We start from the raw sequence: 13274 nt of genomic DNA, 5'->3' as shown, positions 1-13274 counted from the left end.
ATTGGGATTTCTACAGGTGAAATGTACAAATTTCGTTTTACCATTATTTAGCAAAAGGTTTATTTTTCTTGAAACGTTTTTTAAAAGCAAAATTGTGTCATTACATTTTTCTTCTATAATATGCATATATTTGTCGAATATGCTTAAACTAATATCATCAGCATACATACAAAATTTAGTATTTTCAATTACGTCTATCGTATATTTTAGTAATCCCCCCAAGTAGCAAAGGAACAAAAATGTCCCCAAAGCAGTTCCCTGCGGAACAGAGTAGTTCATGTACCTTAAACTAGATTTAATATCACTTACTTTATTTTTATCATAATACTTTATACTTACATATTGACTTCGACCCACCAAATATGATTCTATCCAGTTGAGCTCTTTTCTCGAAATTCTATAAGTTTCTAGTTTTTTTTTTTTTAATAATATTCTGTGATCTACAGAGTCAAATCATAGAGAAACGATAGCTCAAGCTATTGTTTCTCTATGGTCAAATGTAATCAATTTTAATATATTTGTTCTTAGTTTTCTTGAACTTTTGCATCCAAATTTAGTTTTAGATATTTGTTTAATCGACAGAGGCTGGCTCAAACAGCAATCTGGTTTGTGGACTGTATCATTAATTACATCGAGAACTTTTGGGTTGTCTGGCGTCGGGTGGCAAGTTGAACAATTAAAATGGCTAAGTGCACAATAACATAGGCCTACCTTCATGTCCAAATCCTCCTTGCTTCCAGGATCCCGGGTCCAGATCACGATACGAGACGAGATGACACTTGTAATAAATCACAATAAATCAATAAATCACTTTGCAAAAAATCGACATTACGAGAAGTGAGCTGTTCGGTTGGCTGGCAAACGGCAACTGGCCACAATTATGCTTTGCGCATCACCGTATAATTGCCCCCTCCACCACACAACGCCAGACAAGAAAGGGAAGCATTCATAATGTCTGAACATTCCGCCCACCTTGGAAGAACTTCCAATAACAAAAAACAAAAAACCACCTATAACGAACCCTACTAGGGAGACTAGGAAAAAAAAGGAAAATATCTTCACTCCTCAGGGGCCCTTGAGGAGACTTAAAAAAAAGGAGTAGGAGGCCCACGGAAAGGAGAGGATGGGACAAGAAATAAATGACTATATACAGCTAATATAGAATAAAAACAAGAAACAAAGCAACTTGGGAACCTTTCCCACACATAAAACGAGAAACAAAAAAACTAACCACTAAAACTTATTGAAGTTCCCTTCAATAAGGCCTAATCTTCATCAATAGGGAGGAGACATACCCTATTGACAGACTGGTGAGACTTCCTTTTGCAGTCTGTACCTCCACCACTCTCACAATTCCATCCTGTTCAAGGAATATCTTCGTTATTCGACCAAGTCTCCAGTGAAGAGGGAGTAGGTTACTTTCCTTTAAGAGAGCCATACGTCCAATGTTAACATTACTATGTTTTCTGTACCATTTTGTTCGGGTTTGCAAACTAGATACATACTCCAATTGCCAACGTTTCCAGAATGAGGATACAATTCTTTTGAGTAAACTCCATCGATTTCTGAATTTCACCGATTGAATTGATTCCTCTGTCTTTACTCTGTGTTGCTAGTGTAATTTTTCTTGCTTCCAATTCAATCTGTATGGAATTTTCATCATCATTACCGTGGGTCTGGTGTGGCCAGCACTCCAGTGGTTTGTCTAACCAATCAGACCCATTCCACCACAGAGAATTACCAATTAATTCATTGAGAAATAGTCCTTGACTAGCACAATCAGCTGGATTACATTCGGTTGACACATATTTGAATTGCTCTGTAGACAGGTGTTCCTGTACTTGACTTACACAATTTGCCACAAACCTAGCCCAACGATGAGGTGAAGACTGAATCCAACTCACTGCCACAGTTGAATAAGTCCAAGCTGCAATATAATCTATGTTTATAATTTTTGAAAGCACTTTTTGAACTTCAATACACTGATGCGTAGTACAAATGGCAAGAAATGGCGATTATGATACACCATACGACATAGTTGTTAGAGTATACTCTTTCATTTCTTCTCCCTTTTCGGATTTTGTCCATTTTATTTCAACATTATCCTGTCTATCATCATCTAACTCTTCCAAATTTCGTTTCTCCCTTTCAAAAACATCTTCTCCAATTTCCTTTTTCAGTATGGGTCTTCCCATTGGTTTGATTTCATGTGGACTATGAATCACTTTTAACTCTTTCCCTAAATTACCGTTGATCGGTAAATAACTGTTGAAGGCTATACCTTGTTTACCTGGAGCTTCTTCTAAATTATCTCCCAATTCTTCTTCTCGAATCATGGTAACATTTTCTCCGACATTAGTTTTAACTTCAAGATATCCCGATATCTCCCTCGTATTTGTTTCCTTGGATGGTAATTCTACAATGTATCTACCAGTATTCAAACGACAAACAGTTGATTTGTATATCTCCTCACAAGCCATTTCACTTTCCAATAATTTTTTTGTCCTAGGTGGCTCTTCTACGACCCAAAATCGCTTCACCAACTCTTCTGAATTAGCATTGGAATACATGCACAGATTATTTGAGATAGTAGAACTCTCCTCTGATACCTTACCCATCAGGCAGTAGCCCCATACTGTTTCTAGGGCAGATGGTGTACCCGCTGGACCAATCACCTTTCTTCCAGTCAGAAGGAAGGGGAAGTATTCAGCACCCAATAAAATATCAACCTCCTCTGAAAGGAAAAATTCAGGATCTGCTAGATCCAGTCCTTCAATATGTGCCCAGTACGCATTTCTTATCTGATTTGTAGCTGCTATTTTGTTGACTCCCGACACAGTAATTTTTAATGAAGGGGAGTTCGGTATTTCAAATTCACAGTTAGTAATTTCATCTGTCACTTCCAGTTTAGTATCAGATAATCCATAGATTGGCAAACTATGTGTTTTCTGTACCACTAAACCCAGTTTTTTCATGCATCGCCTTGTAATGAATGACTCGGTGCTTGCACTATCTAATAATACTTTGACCTTATGATAATTGCCTTGATTACCTCGAACTCCCAATTTAACAGTTGGTAACAATACTAAGGAACTATTTACGTTCGAAAATACTTTCTTCGCTGAGTCAGTAACAAATGTCTGATGGCTTTGATCAGCGACGTCGTGCACGTCTACCCTGCTCATTTGTTTATTACCGGCCAATGTGTTGGTGTTTTCAACAGGCGGCTGTCTCGGCTCTAAATGGAGGAGCGAGTGATGACGCGAATTACAGTGACTGCACGGCTTCCTTCTTCTACAATCTCTAATAAAGTGCCCTGCCAATAAACAGCCGATACATAGTTTCCATTCTTTTACACGTTTTAATCTATCAGATGGTTTGAGATTCAAGAACACTTCACAATTTTCCAGTTCATGAGAATTATTACATTCAATACATTTCAGCTCGCCCGATTTCGATTTAACAATCATAGCTGAAGCCTTGTAATTTCCCATGGTTGGTTTCGATTTCCCAAACTGCTTACGTGAGGAGGCTTCTGACGATGTAGATGATCCCAATAAATCAGTGGATTTAGTAGCCTCTAAAATAACAGCTTCCTCATTCAAAAATATTTGGAAGTTTTTCAAATCGGATACTGTTCCATTTCTTAGCAGTCTCTGCCACTTCTCTCTCAATTCTTCAGTCAGTTTTTTACGTAAGACAAATAATAACGGAATCGACCAGTCATTAACTGCATGACCAATTGGTTTTAGTGCTGCAATATACTCAGCTAAATGAGTGATGAATTTTCGTAGCGAGTCTGGTTGCTTATTAACTGCTGGCATATCAAAAATTGCTTGCAAGTATGCGTCAGTCAGATTGTAAGAGTCATTGTAGCGATTCAATAATAATTTCCATGCCTCAGCATAATGATCACTTGTCAATGGGACAACAGAAATGGCTGACAGTGCATCGCCTCTCAGTACAGACCGAAGATACATATGTTTTTGTATGTCAGCAATTTGACCATTATTATGAACCGTGGCTTCGAATAAATCTTTAAATTGACTCCAAATTTTCAAATCGCCGTCAAAAGTCATTAAAGGAAGCTTAGGTAGGGCAACTGGCGAGATATTTCCAGTTGTAGGTGAAGAAGCTACATTGGAAGAACTAATATTCAAATTTGTTTGAGTGGATGGTAAGCTTTCGAGAATAGCCTTGACATTGAAAAAGTGTCATCAAATTGGCTCATCAAATTTTCAAGGTCACTTGTTTCCAATCGAGGATTTTGTTTGTTATAGTAGCTCTGCATCTTATCTATTATGTCATTGAACTCCACCTGGTGGTGATCGATATGCTCACCCATAACTTTCAATAAATTCTTCATTTTTTTATTTTTCGGATCTTTTTCGACAGCTTCGGCAATTTCATTAATCCGTTTTATTTTACGAATTAATGCATCTCTTTGAAATGTCAAATCTTCGATAACACCCATAGTGAAGGCGATAACAGTGAGCGCTCGTCGAGAGAGTGAGACAAAGAACCAAACAAGAATAAGAGGGAAAACACGAGAGCAGGCGACACAATGGAACGAACAATGGCTGGCTTATCTAATCATACAAGCCAAGCCAGCATTTCAACTATGCTCGGTAGAAATGATCGGTTACAAGGCTAATAATACCGTATCGATACTCATTGGAACAAACAATATCTGCTATTAATAACGAAGTAACGACAATAATCAATGCCAATAACTGCAAGTATCCTTTGAAAAAAGTAACAGTTCCAGTTACTGTTACAGCTAGACGACGTATAAGTCTTTCTCTACTTATCGACACGAACTTGCCAGTCCAGCGTTGTGGCGCCAATGCAACAATCTTACGCAATAATACTACGACACAATTATTTACGAAAATATTACTTGTTCTACTCAATTTCCAACTTAAATTGAGCCCAAATTTCTTAAGAATACCACAATTAAAGCGTATATTCATCTACGACGACAAAAACAAGCCATATACACAGAACAAACCAAGAATAAAATAGGCAAAAAAAAACGACAAACCTATTAGACAATATTTCAAACTTAAGTCCTATTCAAATTCGATGAACAAAGCAATTCCGGACGGTTGGACCAATGTTTAATCAGCAGAGGCTGGCTCAAACAGCAATCTGGTTTGTGGACTGTATCATTAATTACATCAAGAACTTTTGGGTTGTCTGGCGTCGGGTGGCAAGTTGAACAATTAAAATGGCTAAGTGCACAATAACATAGGCCTACCTTCATGTCCAAATCCTCCTTGCTTCCAGGATCCCGGGTCCAGATCACGATACGAGACGAGATGACACTTGTAATAAATCACAATAAATCAATAAATCACTTTGCAAAAAATCGACATTACGAGAAGTGAGCTGTTCGGTTGGCTGGCAAACGGCAACTGGCCACAATTATGCTTTGCGCATCACCGTATAATTGCCCCCTCCACCACACAACGCCAGACAAGAAAGGGAAGCATTCATAATGTCTGAACATTCCGCCCACCTTGGAAGAACTTCCAATAACAAAAAACAAAAAACCACCTATAACGAACCCTACTAGGGAGACTAGGAAAAAAAGGAAAATATCTTCACTCCTCAGGGGCCCTTGAGGAGACTTAAAAAAAGGAGTAGGAGGCCCACGGAAAGGAGAGGATGGGACAAGAAATAAATGACTATATACAGCTAATATAGAATAAAAACAAGAAACAAAGCAACTTGGGAACCTTTCCCACACATAAAACGAGAAACAAAAAAACTAACCACTAAAACTTATTGAAGTTCCCTTCAATAAGGCCTAATCTTCATCAATAGGGAGGAGACATACCCTATTGACAGACTGGTGAGACTTCCTTTTGCAGTCTGTACCTCCACCACTCTCACAATTCCATCCTGTTCAAGGAATATCTTCGTTATTCGACCAAGTCTCCAGTGAAGAGGGAGTAGGTTACTTTCCTTTAAGAGAGCCATACGTCCAATGTTAACATTACTATGTTTTCTGTACCATTTTGTTCGGGTTTGCAAACTAGATACATACTCCAATTGCCAACGTTTCCAGAATGAGGATACAATTCTTTTGAGTAAACTCCATCGATTTCTCAATTTCACCGATTGAATTGATTCCTCTGTCTTTACTCTGTGTTGCTAGTGTAATTTCTCTTGCTTCCAATTCAATCTGTATGGAATTTTCATCATCATTACCGTGGGTCTGGTGTGGCCAGCACTCCAGTGGTTTGTCTAACCAATCAGACCCATTCCACCACAGAGAATTACCAATTAATTCATTGAGAAATAGTCCTCGACTAGCACAATCAGCTGGATTACATTCGGTTGACACATATTTGAATTGCTCTGTAGACAGGTGTTCCTGTACTTGACTTACACAATTTGCCACAAACCTAGCCCAACGATGAGGTGAAGACTGAATCCAACTCACTGCCACAGTTGAATAAGTCCAAGCTGCAATATAATCTATGTTTATAATTTTTGAAAGCACTTTTTGAACTTCAATACACTGATGCGTAGTACAAATGGCAAGAAATGGCGATGATGATACACCATACGACATAGTTGTTAGAGTATACTCTTTCATTTCTTCTCCCTTTTCGGATTTTGTCCATTTTATTTCAACATTATCCTGTCTATCATCATCTAACTCTTCCAAATTTCGTTTCTCCCTTTCAAAAACATCTTCTCCAATTTCCTTTTTCAGTATGGGTCTTCCCATTGGTTTGATTTCATGTGGACTATGAATCACTTTTAACTCTTTCCCTAAATTACCGTTGATCGGTAAATAACTGTTGAAGGCTATACCTTGTTTACCTGGAGCTTCTTCTAAATTATCTCCCAATTCTTCTTCTCAAATCATGGTAACATTTTCTCCGACATTAGTTTTAACTTCAAGATATCCCGATATCTCCCTCGTATTTGTTTCCTTGGATGGTAATTCTACAATGTATCTACCAGTATTCAAACGACAAACAGTTGATTTGTATATCTCCTCACAAGCCATTTCACTTTCCAATAATTTTTTTGTCCTAGGTGGCTCTTCTACGACCCAAAATCGCTTCACCAACTCTTCTGAATTAGCATTGGAATACATGCACAGATTATTTGAGATAGTAGAACTCTCCTCTGATACCTTACCCATCAGGCAGTAGCCCCATACTGTTTCTAGGGCAGATGGTGTACCCGCTGGACCAATCACCTTTCTTCCAGTCAGAAGGAAGGGGAAGTATTCAGCACCCAATAAAATATCAACCTCCTCTGAAAGGAAAAATTCAGGATCTGCTAGATCCAGTCCTTCAATATGTGCCCAGTACGCATTTTTTATCTGATTTGTAGCTGCTATTTTGTTGACTCCCGACGCAGTAATTTTTAATGAAGGGGAGTTCGGTATTTCAAATTCACAGTTAGTAATTTCATCTGTCACTTCCAGTTTAGTATCAGATAATCCATAGATTGGCAAACTATGTGTTTTCTGTACCACTAAACCCAGTTTTTTCATGCATCGCCTTGTAATGAATGACTCGGTGCTTGCACTATCTAATAATACTTTGACCTTATGATAATTGCCTTGATTACCTCGAACTCCCAATTTAACAGTTGGTAACAATACTAAGGAACTATTTACGTTCGAAAATACTTTCTTCGCTGAGTCAGTAACAAATGTCTGATGGCTTTGATCAGCGACGTCGTGCACGTCTACCCTGCTCATTTGTTTATTACCGGCCAATGTGTTGGTGTTTTCAACAGGCGGCTGTCTCGGCTCTAAATGGAGGAGCGAGTGATGACGCGAATTACAGTGACTGCACGGCTTCCTTCTTCTACAATCTCTAATAAAGTGCCCTGCCAATAAACAGCCGATACATAGTTTCCATTCTTTTACACGTTTTAATCTATCAGATGGTTTGAGATTCAAGAACACTTCACAATTTTCCAGTTCATGAGAATTATTACATTCAATACATTTCAGCTCGCCCGATTTCGATTTAACAATCATAGCTGAAGCCTTGTAATTTCCCATGGTTGGTTTCGATTTCCCAAACTGCTTACGTGAGGAGGCTTCTGACGATGTAGATGATCCCAATAAATCAGTGGATTTAGTAGCCTCTAAAATAACAGCTTCATCATTCAAAAATATTTGGAAGTTTTTCAAATCGGATACTGTTCCATTTCTTAGCAGTCTCTGCCACTTCTCTCTCAATTCTTCAGTCAGTTTTTTACGTAAGACAAATAATAACGGAATCGACCAGTCATTAACTGCATGACCAATTGGTTTTAGTGCTGCAATATACTCAGCTAAATGAGTGATGAATTTTCGTAGCGAGTCTGGTTGCTTATTAACTGCTGGCATATCAAAAATTGCTTGCAAGTATGCGTCAGTCAGATTGTAAGAGTCATTGTAGCGATTCAATAATAATTTCCATGCCTCAGCATAATGATCACTTGTCAATGGGACAACAGAAATGGCTGACAGTGCATCGCCTCTCAGTACAGACCGAAGATACATATGTTTTTGTATGTCAGCAATTTGACCATTATTATGAACCGTGGCTTCGAATAAATCTTTAAATTGACTCCAAATTTTCAAATCGCCGTCAAAAGTCATTAAAGGAAGCTTAGGTAGGGCAACTGGCGAGATATTTCCAGTTGTAGGTGAAGAAGCTACATTGGAAGAACTAATATTCAAATTTGTTTGAGTGGATGGTAAGCTTTCGAGAATAGCCTTGACATTGAAAAAGTGTCATCAAATTGGCTCATCAAATTTTCAAGGTCACTTGTTTCCAATCGAGGATTTTGTTTGTTATAGTAGCTCTGCATCTTATCTATTATGTCATTGAACTCCACCTGGTGGTGATCGATATGCTCACCCATAACTTTCAATAAATTCTTCATTTTTTTATTTTTCGGATCTTTTTCGACAGCTTCGGCAATTTCATTAATCCGTTTTATTTTACGAATTAATGCATCTCTTTGAAATGTCAAATCTTCGATAACACCCATAGTGAAGGCGATAACAGTGAGCGCTCGTCGAGAGAGTGAGACAAAGAACCAAACAAGAATAAGAGGGAAAACACGAGAGCAGGCGACACAATGGAACGAACAATGGCTGGCTTATCTAATCATACAAGCCAAGCCAGCATTTCAACTATGCTCGGTAGAAATGATCGGTTACAAGGCTAATAATACCGTATCGATACTCATTGGAACAAACAATATCTGCTATTAATAACGAAGTAACGACAATAATCAATGCCAATAACTGCAAGTATCCTTTGAAAAAAGTAACAGTTCCAGTTACTGTTACAGCTAGACGACGTATAAGTCTTTCTCTACTTATCGACACGAACTTGCCAGTCCAGCGTTGTGGCGCCAATGCAACAATCTTACGCAATAATACTACGACACAATTATTTACGAAAATATTACTTGTTCTACTCAATTTCCAACTTAAATTGAGCCCAAATTTCTTAAGAATACCACAATTAAAGCGTATATTCATCTACGACGACAAAAACAAGCCATATACACAGAACAAACCAAGAATAAAATAGGCAAAAAAAACGACAAACCTATTAGACAATATTTCAAACTTAAGTCCTATTCAAATTCGATGAACAAAGCAATTCAGGACGGTTGGACCAATGTTTAATCAGCAGAGGCTGGCTCAAACAGCAATCTGGTTTGTGGACTGTATCATTAATTACATCAAGAACTTTTGGGTTGTCTGGCGTCGGGTGGCAAGTTGAACAATTAAAATGGCTAAGTGCACAATAACATAGGCCTACCTTCATGTCCAAATCCTCCTTGCTTCCAGGATCCCGGGTCCAGATCACGATACGAGACGAGATGACACTTGTAATAAATCACAATAAATCAATAAATCACTTTGCAAAAAATCGACATTACGAGAAGTGAGCTGTTCGGTTGGCTGGCAAACGGCAACTGGCCACAATTATGCTTTGCGCATCACCGTATAATTGCCCCCTCCACCACACAACGCCAGACAAGAAAGGGAAGCATTCATAATGTCTGAACATTCCGCCCACCTTGGAAGAACTTCCAATAACAAAAAACAAAAACCACCTATAACGAACCCTACTAGGGAGACTAGGAAAAAAAAGGAAAATATCTTCACTCCTCAGGGGCCCTTGAGGAGACTTAAAAAAAGGAGTAGGAGGCCCACGGAAAGGAGAGGATGGGACAAGAAATAAATGACTATATACAGCTAATATAGAATAAAAACAAGAAACAAAGCAACTTGGGAACCTTTCCACACATAAAACGAGAAACAAAAAAACTAACCACTAAAACTTATTGAAGTTCCCTTCAATAAGGCCTAATCTTCATCAATAGGAGGAGACATACCCTATTGACAGACTGGTGAGACTTCCTTTTGCAGTCTGTACCTCCACCACTCTCACAATTCCATCCTGTTCAAGGAATATCTTCGTTATTCGACCAAGTCTCCAGTGAAGAGGGAGTAGGTTACTTTCCTTTAAGAGAGCCATACGTCCAATGTTAACATTACTATGTTTTCTGTACCATTTTGTTCGGGTTTGCAAACTAGATACATACTCCAATTGCCAACGTTTCCAGAATGAGGATACAATTCTTTTGAGTAAACTCCATCGATTTCTGAATTTCACCGATTGAATTGATTCCTCTGTCTTTACTCTGTGTTGCTAGTGTAATTTTTCTTGCTTCCAATTCAATCTGTATGGAATTTTCATCATCATTACCGTGGGTCTGGTGTGGCCAGCACTCCAGTGGTTTGTCTAACCAATCAGACCCATTCCACCACAGAGAATTACCAATTAATTCATTGAGAAATAGTCCTTGACTAGCACAATCAGCTGGATTACATTCGGTTGACACATATTGAATTGCTCTGTAGACAGGTGTTCCTGTACTTGACTTACACAATTTGCCACAAACCTAGCCCAACGATGAGGTGAAGACTGAATCCAACTCACTGCCACAGTTGAATAAGTCCAAGCTGCAATATAATCTATGTTTATAATTTTTGAAAGCACTTTTTGAACTTCAATACACTGATGCGTAGTACAAATGGCAAGAAATGGCGATTATGATACACCATACGACATAGTTGTTAGAGTATACTCTTTCATTTCTTCTCCCTTTTCGGATTTTGTCCATTTTATTTCAACATTATCCTGTCTATCATCATCTAACTCTTCCAAATTTCGTTTCTCCCTTTCAAAAACATCTTCTCCAATTTCCTTTTTCAGTATGGGTCTTCCCATTGGTTTGATTTCATGTGGACTATGAATCACTTTTAACTCTTTCCCTAAATTACCGTTGATCGGTAAATAACTGTTGAAGGCTATACCTTGTTTACCTGGAGCTTCTTCTAAATTATCTCCCAATTCTTCTTCTCGAATCATGGTAACATTTTCTCCGACATTAGTTTTAACTTCAAGATATCCCGATATCTCCCTCGTATTTGTTTCCTTGGATGGTAATTCTACAATGTATCTACCAGTATTCAAACGACAAACAGTTGATTTGTATATCTCCTCACAAGCCATTTCACTTTCCAATAATTTTTTTGTCCTAGGTGGCTCTTCTACGACCCAAAATCGCTTCACCAACTCTTCTGAATTAGCATTGGAATACATGCACAGATTATTTGAGATAGTAGAACTCTCCTCTGATACCTTACCCATCAGGCAGTAGCCCCATACTGTTTCTAGGGCAGATGGTGTACCCGCTGGACCAATCACCTTTCTTCCAGTCAGAAGGAAGGGGAAGTATTCAGCACCCAATAAAATATCAACCTCCTCTGAAAGGAAAAATTCAGGATCTGCTAGATCCAGTCCTTCAATATGTGCCCAGTACGCATTTCTTATCTGATTTGTAGCTGCTATTTTGTTGACTCCCGACACAGTAATTTTTAATGAAGGGGAGTTCGGTATTTCAAATTCACAGTTAGTAATTTCATCTGTCACTTCCAGTTTAGTATCAGATAATCCATAGATTGGCAAACTATGTGTTTTCTGTACCACTAAACCCAGTTTTTTCATGCATCGCCTTGTAATGAATGACTCGGTGCTTGCACTATCTAATAATACTTTGACCTTATGATAATTGCCTTGATTACCTCGAACTCCCAATTTAACAGTTGGTAACAATACTAAGGAACTATTTACGTTCGAAAATACTTTCTTCGCTGAGTCAGTAACAAATGTCTGATGGCTTTGATCAGCGACGTCGTGCACGTCTACCCTGCTCATTTGTTTATTACCGGCCAATGTGTTGGTGTTTTCAACAGGCGGCTGTCTCGGCTCTAAATGGAGGAGCGAGTGATGACGCGAATTACAGTGACTGCACGGCTTCCTTCTTCTACAATCTCTAATAAAGTGCCCTGCCAATAAACAGCCGATACATAGTTTCCATTCTTTTACACGTTTTAATCTATCAGATGGTTTGAGATTCAAGAACACTTCACAATTTTCCAGTTCATGAGAATTATTACATTCAATACATTTCAGCTCGCCCGATTTCGATTTAACAATCATAGCTGAAGCCTTGTAATTTCCCATGGTTGGTTTCGATTTCCCAAACTGCTTACGTGAGGAGGCTTCTGACGATGTAGATGATCCCAATAAATCAGTGGATTTAGTAGCCTCTAAAATAACAGCTTCATCATTCAAAAATATTTGGAAGTTTTTCAAATCGGATACTGTTCCATTTCTTAGCAGTCTCTGCCACTTCTCTCTCAATTCTTCAGTCAGTTTTTTATGTAAGACAAATAATAACGGAATCGACCAGTCATTAACTGCATGACCAATTGGTTTTAGTGCTGCAATATACTCAGCTAAATGAGTGATGAATTTTCGTAGCGAGTCTGGTTGCTTATTAACTGCTGGCATATCAAAAATTGCTTGCAAGTATGCGTCAGTCAGATTGTAAGAGTCATTGTAGCGATTCAATAATAATTTCCATGCCTCAGCATAATGATCACTTGTCAATGGGACAACAGAAATGGCTGACAGTGCATCGCCTCTCAGTACAGACCAAAGATACATATGTTTTTGTATGTCAGCAATTTGACCATTATTATGAACCGTGGCTTCGAATAAATCTTTAAATTGACTCCAAATTTTCAAATCGCCGTCAAAAGTCATTAAAGGAAGCTTAGGTAGGGCAACTGGCGAGATATTTCCAGTTGTAGGTGAAGAAGCTACATTGGAAGAACTAATATTCAAATTTGTTTGAGTGGATGGTAAGCT

Source organism: Nilaparvata lugens, chromosome X (genome assembly GCF_014356525.2).
Source record: "Nilaparvata lugens isolate BPH chromosome X, ASM1435652v1, whole genome shotgun sequence".
NCBI lineage: Eukaryota > Metazoa > Arthropoda > Insecta > Hemiptera > Delphacidae > Nilaparvata > Nilaparvata lugens.
The sequence above is the reverse complement of the archived record's forward strand: the minus strand, read 5'-3'. Positions refer to the sequence as shown.